General features: G+C 42.3%; 1 long non-coding RNA gene across 2 annotated transcripts in view; it reads right to left on the bottom strand.

Annotated features, from left to right (window-relative positions):
* Positions 1–1,305: 1,305 nt before the first annotated feature.
* LOC140625452 (uncharacterized) overlaps positions 1,306–9,973 on the bottom strand; it is a 172,917-nt gene continuing 164,249 nt past the window's right edge. For both annotated transcript variants that reach the window (XR_012024787.1, XR_012024788.1), the window contains 3 exons: positions 7,105–7,289; positions 3,268–3,365; positions 1,306–1,880 (listed from right to left, as the gene is read on the bottom strand). This is a non-coding gene — a long non-coding RNA (uncharacterized lncRNA). The remainder of the gene's footprint in view (positions 1,881–3,267; positions 3,366–7,104; positions 7,290–9,973) is intronic.

Below are 9,973 nucleotides of genomic sequence, written 5' to 3'. Positions count from 1 at the left end.
GTATTTAAATACTGGAGGACTTTGTTTTGTTTAAAGATTTTATTTATTTATTCATGAAAGACACAGAGAGAGAGAGAGAGGCAGAGACATAGGAAGAGGGAGAAGCAGGCTCCATGCATGGGAGTCGATCTGGGGACTCCGGGATCATGCGCTGAGCGAAAGGCAGACGTTTCAACCGCTGAGCCACCCAGGTGTCCTTAATTAATGGAGGACTTTGAATGCTAAAATATTTGGATTTTATTTTGTTGGTATTGGGAAGCCATGAAAGGATGTCTCCATAGGAGTGATCCAATCAGAGATTTAGAAATACAGATTCTTAGCAGGTCAAAAATGTAGGGATAAGAGGTGAGTAGAATAGTTACAGGCTTTTCTAACAGTGAAAACAGAAATGATAAGGGCCTGACTAGATCAGAGAAGAGGCTATGGAAAAGAAGGGTGAGGTTAGAGATTTACTACAGAGGAGAATGACCAATAAGATCCGACATGGGACAAGGGGATACAGAAAAAATGTTGGGGTCATGAGTCTGAATGATCTACAAAATAACCTTAGAATGGACTGAGTCGAAAGGGAAGAGTATGGGCTGAGATGAAGGCAGTTGGACATGGAGTTCTGAAGTCTGGGAGAACAGTAAGATTAAAGATAGGATTCTGGAAGTCATTCCTACTGCCATCTTCACACTTCCGGTTCAAGTGCTGAAAAAGAAGGGAGAGAAAGTGAAAAGAGAAGAGAGAACCCAAAACCAAATCTTGAGGCAGCCTCCATTTACTGGAACTGGGTCCAGGGAATGAGTGAGGGGACATCATCAGAGCATCATGGGGCAGAAGCTCTGGAAAGAGTTCTAAGTAGAAGGGATGGTCGACAATGACAGTGCATGCTATAGAGAGGTCACTTCACAAAGGATAAGGATCTGGATTATTGAGAGACTACAGGGTGGGGTGGGGGCACATTGGGGGTGGGACCAAAGGTGTGACAGGGAAGTGAGAGTTGTGGGCTGAGGACAGTCCTGCTGGATTGAGGTAGGACCTACAGGCAGGGAAATGAGGTAGGGAGGGCTGACTCCTCTCTCAGGACGTTTGAAGGTCAAAAGGAGGGAATCCCTGGGTGGCTCAGCGGTTTAGCGCCTGCCTTTGGCCCAGGGTGTGATCATAGAGTCCTAGGATCAAGTCCCACATCAGCTCCCTGCATGGAGCCTGCTTCTCTCTCTGTCTCTCATGAATAAATAAATAAATAATCTTTTTTAAAAAATCAAAAGGAGAGAAGGCAGTTTATGTAACAAAGCCTCAAGAGTTGTTAATCTAAGAACATAAAATTTTAAGAATTTTTATTTGAAAATAATTTCAAATACACAGAAAAGTTGCAGAAATATAAATTGGACACAGAATACCTACATCTTGCTTAGATCCACCTATTAACATTTTGCCCATTTGTTTCATCATTTGCTCTCTCTCTTTATATATGTAGACATATATGTAAATAAGTGTTTACAAATATCCATATGTTATATAAAACATTTTTCTGAATCTTTGGAAAGAAAATGGTACATCATGGCTCTTTACCCCTAAATACATCAGTGTGTATGTACTAAGAACAAAAATATTCCCTTACATAACCACAGTATATTAATCAACTTCAGTAAATTTAGTATTAATACAATCCTCTCTTCAATTGACCTGATAATGTTCTTTACCTCTTTCCCCCCCCAAACTGAGGTGAGCGGGCAAGCTGGCCTTTCTTCATAGATTCTCAGCACTGTAGCCCCACCGGGGTGGGGGAGGGTCTGGGCCAAGGGGGGTGGGCTCCTCCATTAGCAAGCACTTAAGCTGTATTTCAGTTGCCAGTGGCCATGGTTCTTGAGAACATAGGCAGGATCTAGGTCTACCTAGGAGGTGAGCAGAGGTCAAAAGAGAATTGTGTAGATGTGAGTCAGGCTGACCTCCGTATCGGTTATACTCCTGGCCTGCATAAGTTGTTATTTTAGAAGAATTCCTTTTGGTGTCCCTTCTCACTTTTTTGCAAAGAAAAAACATTTACCAGTCTTTTAAGGCTTGTTCAGCTCAGGGGACAGTACTTTACACTGGCTCTGTATTCTCTTTGGGCAAAGGATGCATTTCTGAGCCTACATTGAGATATCCATGTCTTTGGAAATGGATCCTTCATGGAATTCAAAGCCATCTCAAGGACTTTATTATTTGCTTAAATGGACAAATTGCTGAAGCCGTTCTAGAAAGATGATATGTTTCTGCTAATATCTTCAGTGTTTGGCCTGTGAGGGATGCCTTCAGGTTTTTATCCTTTTCGATGCTGTTCACCTCTCATCTTGGCCACTTCTAACTCTGAGACATAGTATATCTGGTACTTTATCAACTATAAACACAAAAACCAATGTGACAAGAAGGTACAAACAGAGGTGTTTCTGACCCGAATTCTTTTATTTATTTATTTTTTTTCCGAATTCTTTTAGTAGGATTATTTGGCAACATAGAAATTTGTTCTCCCTAATATCTCTTTGTGGGTCTTGGCAATCCCATTATTTCACACACTTTTTTACCAGATGAAAGTTATATATCCCATTGTATTTCCTTTTTTGTGTTGGCTGCAAGAAATTCCAGAGCCATATTTACTTAATATGTCAATCGCAACAAATATATTAGCATAGATGGTTCTTTTGTTTTATCTCCATCTACCATATCTATGTATATATTTGGCTTTTCTTCTATTTATATGTATCATCATTTCCCATATCTCTATGGTTATCTATGTATAAGTATCTTTTTACATATGATTTTCTTGTACATATTTACTTAATATTAAACATCCTAAAGTCATTTTTGGAAGCAAATGGGTGCCTCATAAATATATCATTCCTTACAGGACACTTGTCTCATTCTAGCCACTTATTCTATCCCTTTCACATATAAAAGCAAGTCTAAGACATTTTCTCTCATGCTTGTTAACTACCCCTCCTGGTCCCAACTATAAATGGCCTTGCCACAGAAGGCAATTTGGTTTGGGGCAGGAGCTCTTAGTTAAAATAGAAACTTCTCTTCTTGGATTACATCCTGGGTCCCTGTGTTTATTCAATTTCTTCTGGAGAATTTGAGTCTGATGCTGACATAAACCAAAGGGAATGTTGGTCCAGAGGGGCACTGACTTTTATAAGAGAGGAGAGAAAGCCTGGTCTTGGGGAGGTGGATGCTCCCCCAGCCACAGCAGAGAAAGATGAGAGGATTAGAGGGCGGAGTTTCCTCACAGGTGATCCTTCTTACCAGTGGGGACTCCTGATTGATTACTGGCTGAGATCTGAAGAGTAGAACCAAGAACATCAATAGACAGGTCTGTGAGGAACTTTCAAAGTGTCTTCTCCCTGTGAGATAGAAGATATCCCAAGTCAGGGGAGATACTTTCTCTGCTGGTTGGTTCTGGAGCCAAGTCTCTACTGGCTTTCTGCATGTTTCTAGGAGAAAACAGAGAAGTTAAAAAAAAAAAAAAAAGATACATAGGGGAGGTCATTTTGCTTTATCTCCATATAAAATATAATAATAAAAGCTAACATTTGTACAGACTTTTCAAGTGTCAGATATTTTTCCAAGCACTTACACACACACACCACCCAATAGATAAGTATATTATCATTATCCCCATTTTCCAGAGGAGGAAACTGAGGCTCATGAGGGATAAATAACTTGCCCAAGCTCACACAGCTAGTAAGGTGGCAGAGGTGGCTCTCATACCCTGGAAGTCTGGCTTCTGAGTTTGTGTTTCCTATCCCTGTATTATAAACTCATCCAGCAGCCAGCACACCACTTTCAGATGGCCCCTATCCCACGCAAGCCAGAGGAAACAGACCTCCTGAGTCCCAAACAGGGTATCATATTGCTCTCAAGTCCCTGAGAATTCCAGAGAAAACTTGTTCACTAGAATTGTGTCAGCCCATTTTCTTTCCCATGGGCCAGAGACAGTATAAAGTGTGCTGATTTACAGTCTAGCTGGAAGTCTTTTTTGAAGAATTTTAGAAACATCACTCTTCAAACTTCTAGAAGAAGGTAAGAATTTAGATCACACATTCATTTGAAACACAATGATTAGGGGCCTAGTGCATGCCACACACTTTGCTAGGTCCTGGAGAGATAATTCAGCTTCAGGGGTCCCTGCTCTCAGGACACTGCCAGTCCCAGAATATGATGCAAGGGGATAAAGAGGGAAGGATGCTTCAGCAGGTAAAGGAAGGCCTGAGTTGGGCATCCCATCCTACTATTAACCAACCACTGAGATAGGCAGTCTCATACATCTCTAATTTTTCAAAGAAGCATCCAAAAACTGCAGGGAACACTTAAGATGATTTTATTCAGGCTACTGAAACAGGGAGAAAGCTTATTAATGAGGAATATATCAAAGAAAAGGAAGAGGCCTGAGGTTTTACAGGCAGGTAGACAAGGGAGTCAACCCTAAGTCTTACAGGAGTCAAGCAGAAGAATTATCTTGAAATATTCGAGGGCAGACAGGGTGATCCTTTGCAGTTAGCCATTTCCAGGGCATAGGGTGGGGAAGGGATTTCTCAGTTGTTGCTGTTTCCTGGAACATGGGGCTTCACTTAAGTTCAATATCATCACAGGGCTGCATACTTCCGGGATGCGCAAGTGTATAACCAAGGGGTACCTAAAACCACAAAATTAACTGGAAAGGCTTCCCCAAATATCTATTTTTACTTGAAATTGTGGGGACAGAATCACTACTTTATATAAAACAAATACAGAAAAGAATTGAAATATTTAGGATTTTAAAGGTAAAATCGTCAAAGAGTTCATCCTTGACGTAGGATCCTGAAATAGGAACCTGTCTCTCTGGATCATTTGGGGTATCTCCGTAGAAGTTGAGAAGTTATTTATTCTTTTATTGAATTCCCACAGCAACTCTGATAATACATGTTTTTTATTAAAGCTTCACGGGGATCATATTATCTTTATGTCAGGTTTTATTTCTTCATGTGCTTCCATAACTGTCTTTTTTCTAAACTTAAAATTTTTTTAATGACAAATTTTTCATTCTGGAATATTATAGAAATGTTGCAAGGATAGTATGGAGAGTTCCTGTACACCCTTTACTTGTATACCCAGTTTCTACTAATGTTAACATCATTTTTTAAAGATTTTATTTATTTATTTGTTTATTTAAGAGCACATGACCACACTCTTGAGTAGGTGCGGGTGAGGGGAGGGTTAAGAGGGAGAATCTCAAGCAGACCCTGTGCTGAGCACTGAGCCCGATGTAGGGCTCCATCTCACAACCCTGAGATCACGACCTGAGCCAAAATCAAGAGTCAGACACTTAACTGACTGAGCCACACAGGAACATCTAATGTTAATATCTTACATAACCACAGTACATTGGTTAAAACCAATAAAATTGGGAGGCTTGGGGGGCTCAGTGGTTGGGCGCCTGCCTTCAGCTCAGGGTGTGGCCTTCAGGTCCTGGGATCAAGTCCCGCATCGGGCTCCCTGCTTCTCCCTCTGCCTGTGTCTCTGCCTCTCTCTGTGTCTCTCATGAATAAATAAATAAAATCTTTAAAAAAAACATTAAAATGTTAGCCATTGATATTAACTAAAATACAGACTTGATTTAAATGCCACCCATTTTTCCACCAATGTCTTTTACTGTTCCAATGTCCAATCCATGATTCCACATTGCACTTAACACATATGCCTGTTTTTTTTAAAGTTTATTTTTAAGTAATCTCTACACCCAATGTGGCTGAACTCACAACCCTAGGATCAAGAGTCACATGGTCTCCCAACTGAGCCAGCCAGATGCCCCAACATACATGCCTTTTGATTGAATCTTTCATGAGGCCTACTAAGTGCCAGGCATCATCCTATGTGTTGGAGAGCCCCTGAACCCCAGAGCCCTGGTTTATGGGCATATAAAGGACACTGTGGGGACAGTGGCTTATTGTCTGCCCTGTCCTACTGAGATGTGAGGAGTTTTTATGACCAAGGACTGTGGGTTTGAGTCTGAATCCTTTTGCAAACAGACGTGCCAGCTCTGGTGCACACTCACTGGCTATCAGTGAGAGGGGCCTTGGTGCTGGGGTGGATGGGTTTCCCAGCCCCTGCTTCTCAACTCCTGGCAGCATTTCTGAGCTCGTGGTGGGACCTCTATGAGTCTCCCCGTTGGGATGCCCCTCTGGAGCCCCGTGCTGAAAGGTTAGCACCTTTGAAATTAGATAAAGGGCATCAAGACACAGCTGTGTTTGTTTTATAAATTAAAGGGGCAAATCATTAAAAGGATTGTTTTCCTGAAAATAAAGAGATTAAACAGGTCTCTCTTCTCCCCTGCTCCTCACTCCTCTTTCTCCAGTTTGTCTCCAAAGGACTCCAGCTTCATGTTAAAGAGCAAAGAATTATCTCTGCTTCAATCTTGGGGACTAGGCTGGCTCCATAACAATTATAATCTCTTATCTGAACCCGCCTGGGGCAATGGGGCCACTGAAGCCAAATTCTTTCCAGTATTAACTGCCATTCAAATGGATACAGGAGAATAATTGAGCCAGGTCCTTTAATGTTGGGGTAGGGGGTGGCCCAAGGTGATTCTCAAACTCCCCTGTTAAGGACTTTTCTCTTAACCCGCTTCTGTAGAAAGTTTGGTGCATATTGGAAATTTAAGATTTTAATACACGAAAGGAGGAAAGAGGATGAAACAAGCATGTGAAAGTGCTTAGAAATCACCTGACACTCAGTAAGTACTCAGTTAACGTTAGTCATTGTTACTATATTTCAGAGGTCTGTGAGGGACATTTGTACTTAATTAGGAAGACAAGGAGGAGCCTACAGGGTTTTTTAGAAGGATGACATGGTTGGATTGGGATGGTGGTCTTCAAGGAGTTTACAAACTAGTAAGTTCTGAAATCATGCACACAGAACAAGACACAAGGTAGTAAATACAGTAATTAATAATAATACAAAGTCACTTTACCTGCATGATGTCATTTCATCCTCCCATCACGCCTATCCGGTCACCATTGCTTTATCCCCAGTTTACAGAGGGAGAAACAGAGGTTAAGAAACTAGTAAAAGCAGAGCTCAGAGCCCAGGTGGTATCCTACATACCCTTCTCCCAGGGAGGTGTGGTGGGAGTCCTGTCTACCCACCCACTCCACAGCCAGCTCCATCCCAGCACATCCTGAGTGTTGGCTTCTCCGTTTTCTCTCAGCTGGGAACAACTTGAGGGCAGAGTCCACGTCTTCTCACCTGGGCATCTTGAGGGCTAGCACAGAGACCGACCTGTGTGGAAACTCAATAAAAAATTGTGTCAAATAAGGCACAAATAAGGCACAGGTTTGCCTGGATGGTTCAGTAGGAAGAGCATTCATTGGGTGTAGAGATTACTAAATATAATAATATAAAATAAGCAAACGAAGAACTACACAAAGGAATGTGAGCCCCCAGACATCCCTGCCTAAGAACTCCTGGCATCCTTGTTCTGTTGACTAATCTCATGCTCCTATTTCTTTTTCTGGGACGAAGGGGTGAACCTGTGGCCTATTTTACCAAAACATCATGGGCAATTAGCAATGGGAACTCTAAAATGCTCAGAGAATGCAAAAATGCAGCCAATGTAATTAACTGTGGTCTGTTCCCTGACCTCCATAATGAAAGAAGATCCTTAATTTTTTTTTAATGGGAAAATAAAGAGCTTTCCCCCATCAAACCAGCATGGATGTTCTACTCCATGAGCAAATGCTGAAGCGGCCCAGGACATCAAGATGGAAAATAGTCTCTCAGCCTGGAGGTTTCTAGGGTCAATCTATAAAGATAAATGCTCTGTGAGATTTATTGTGCCCGTGAGAGACTTGGAGAACTGGGATAAAGCTCACGCTCTGCTTGTAGCACAGGCAGTCTATGGAAGGAAATGAACTCTCCCAGTCAACAGTAACAAGATGGGCTCTTCCAGAAGACAGTAGAAATTCTTATGGGAGGACCCAATGTTGAGCTTTTGCTCAATTTCTGGAGCTCCCTCCAGGCCTCTGAATTACCCACCAAGAAATCCCTAAGGAGAAATTAGAGAATGAGGAAAATTAGAGAATGAGGCAGTCCACTTTGGTGCAACAACAACAAAGCCCTACATGTTAAAATCCTAAAGGGCCCGGGGCACCTGGGTGGTCCGGTCAGTTAAGCGTCTCACTCTTGGTTTCAGCTCAGGTCATGATCTCAGGGTCCTGGGATGGAGGCCTGTGTCAGGCTCTGTGCTTGGCGTGGAATCTACTTAGGATTCTCTCTCTCCCTCGCCCTCTGCCCCTCCTGCTTGTGCTATCCCTCTTTCTCTGTCTCAAATAAATAAATAAATAAGTACTAAATGGCATGGAATGAAAGACTAAGCAACCCTCAGAAAAGTCCCAAAAGACAGGCTGAGCCCGGCCAGCATTCTCCTGAGGGGAGGCAACCCCTGCTACCAGCAGCTGGGTGAGGAGCTGGGAGACAGGTCTCCTTTCCTTTCCTTCTGCAACACTTGACCACCTCCCTGGGGCCTAAGTAATTTAATGATGCAGAACTTCCCTTTCCCCTAATATTGAGCTCAAGCTAGGCCATTTCTGGTTCCCACAGGTGTGTGCAGGTTTGAGCCACTCCGTGCTGCTGTGAAAGCTTCAGGCTGGGATTTGGAGCACAAGCAGGGCAGGGGCCTCTGGGTTTAAGAGGCTGAGTGGGCAGCAGAGGCTGACGGTTTGCTACTGTACTGCACTCCAGAAGACAGGCCTCTCTAGTGCACCCGACCTAAGGCAGTAGCCAGCTGAGGAAAATGAGGTTGGTTTCAGCTGGGCATTTAACAATTGTTTGCCTCTTAGCTTATTTCATGCTATTTTATTTTATTTATTCATGAGAAACACACAGAGAGAGGAAGAGACATATGCAGAGGAAGAAGCAGGCCCCATACAGGAAGCCTGATGTGGGACTCGATCCCAGGACTCCAGGATCACACCCTGAGCCAAAGGCAGGTGTTTAACCAACGAGCCACCCAGGTGTCCCTATTTCATGATTTTTTTTTTTTTAATTCAGCTTTACTGGGGTATGATTGACAAAATCGTAAAGTATTTAGAGTGTACATTATGGCAATTTGGTATCCAAATAAACTATGAGAAGATTTTCCCCCTGCTAGTTAACTAACATATCCATCATCTCACATATTTACTTGAGGAAGAGTGCACACAACTGGGGAGAGGGGCAGAGGAAGAGGGAGAGACAGAAGCTCAAGCAGATTCCCCACTGAAAGTAGAACCCAACGAGGGGCTTGATCTTACAACCCTGAGATCATGATCCGAAATGAAATCAAGAGTCAGACGCTTAACCAGCTGAGCCACCCAGGTGCCCCATCACATATTTATCTTTTTTTAATGAGAACATTTAAGTTCCACTCTCTACTCAAATTTCAATCACATGATAGAGTGTTATCGACTATCATCGTCATATTTTACATTAGATCTTTGTGCTTTTTATAATGAAAAATATCAAATATGTAAAGAAGTAGAGATAGTAATATAATCAACCCCCCTATATACCTCACCTAGACTCAACAATTAACAGGATTTTGCCACATTTGCTTTTTCCTTTTGCACCTTTGCTGAAATGTTTTATTTTAAAGCAAATCCAAGATCGCATGTCATTTAAATCCTAGACACTTCAATCTGCATCTCCAAAAGAAATAAAGACATGTCTTATACAACCACAATACTATTATCATGCCCAACAAAATAAATAATAGTTATTTGGTAGCCTTCAATACTAAGCCTCTCCCTCTAAGGAAGGATACCTTGGGCTTAGAATCAGGGCTACGGAAAAGCTCCCCCGGAGCTATTTAAGGGGGAAGAAATTCCAGCCACAAGTTTGTTCTCCAAGCCTCAACCCAGAATCTTTGCCTTTGTTTTGCAGGGGAGACATTTCCCATAAACGTCTGCCTTACTGGTCTTGCAAAGACCTGGTAGTC

The sequence above is a fragment of the Canis lupus genome, chromosome 36 (assembly GCF_048164855.1).
Source record: "Canis lupus baileyi chromosome 36, mCanLup2.hap1, whole genome shotgun sequence".
Taxonomy (NCBI): Eukaryota; Metazoa; Chordata; class Mammalia; order Carnivora; family Canidae; genus Canis; species Canis lupus.
Note: the sequence above shows the minus strand (reverse complement) of the source record. Positions and strands in the feature narration are given on the sequence as shown.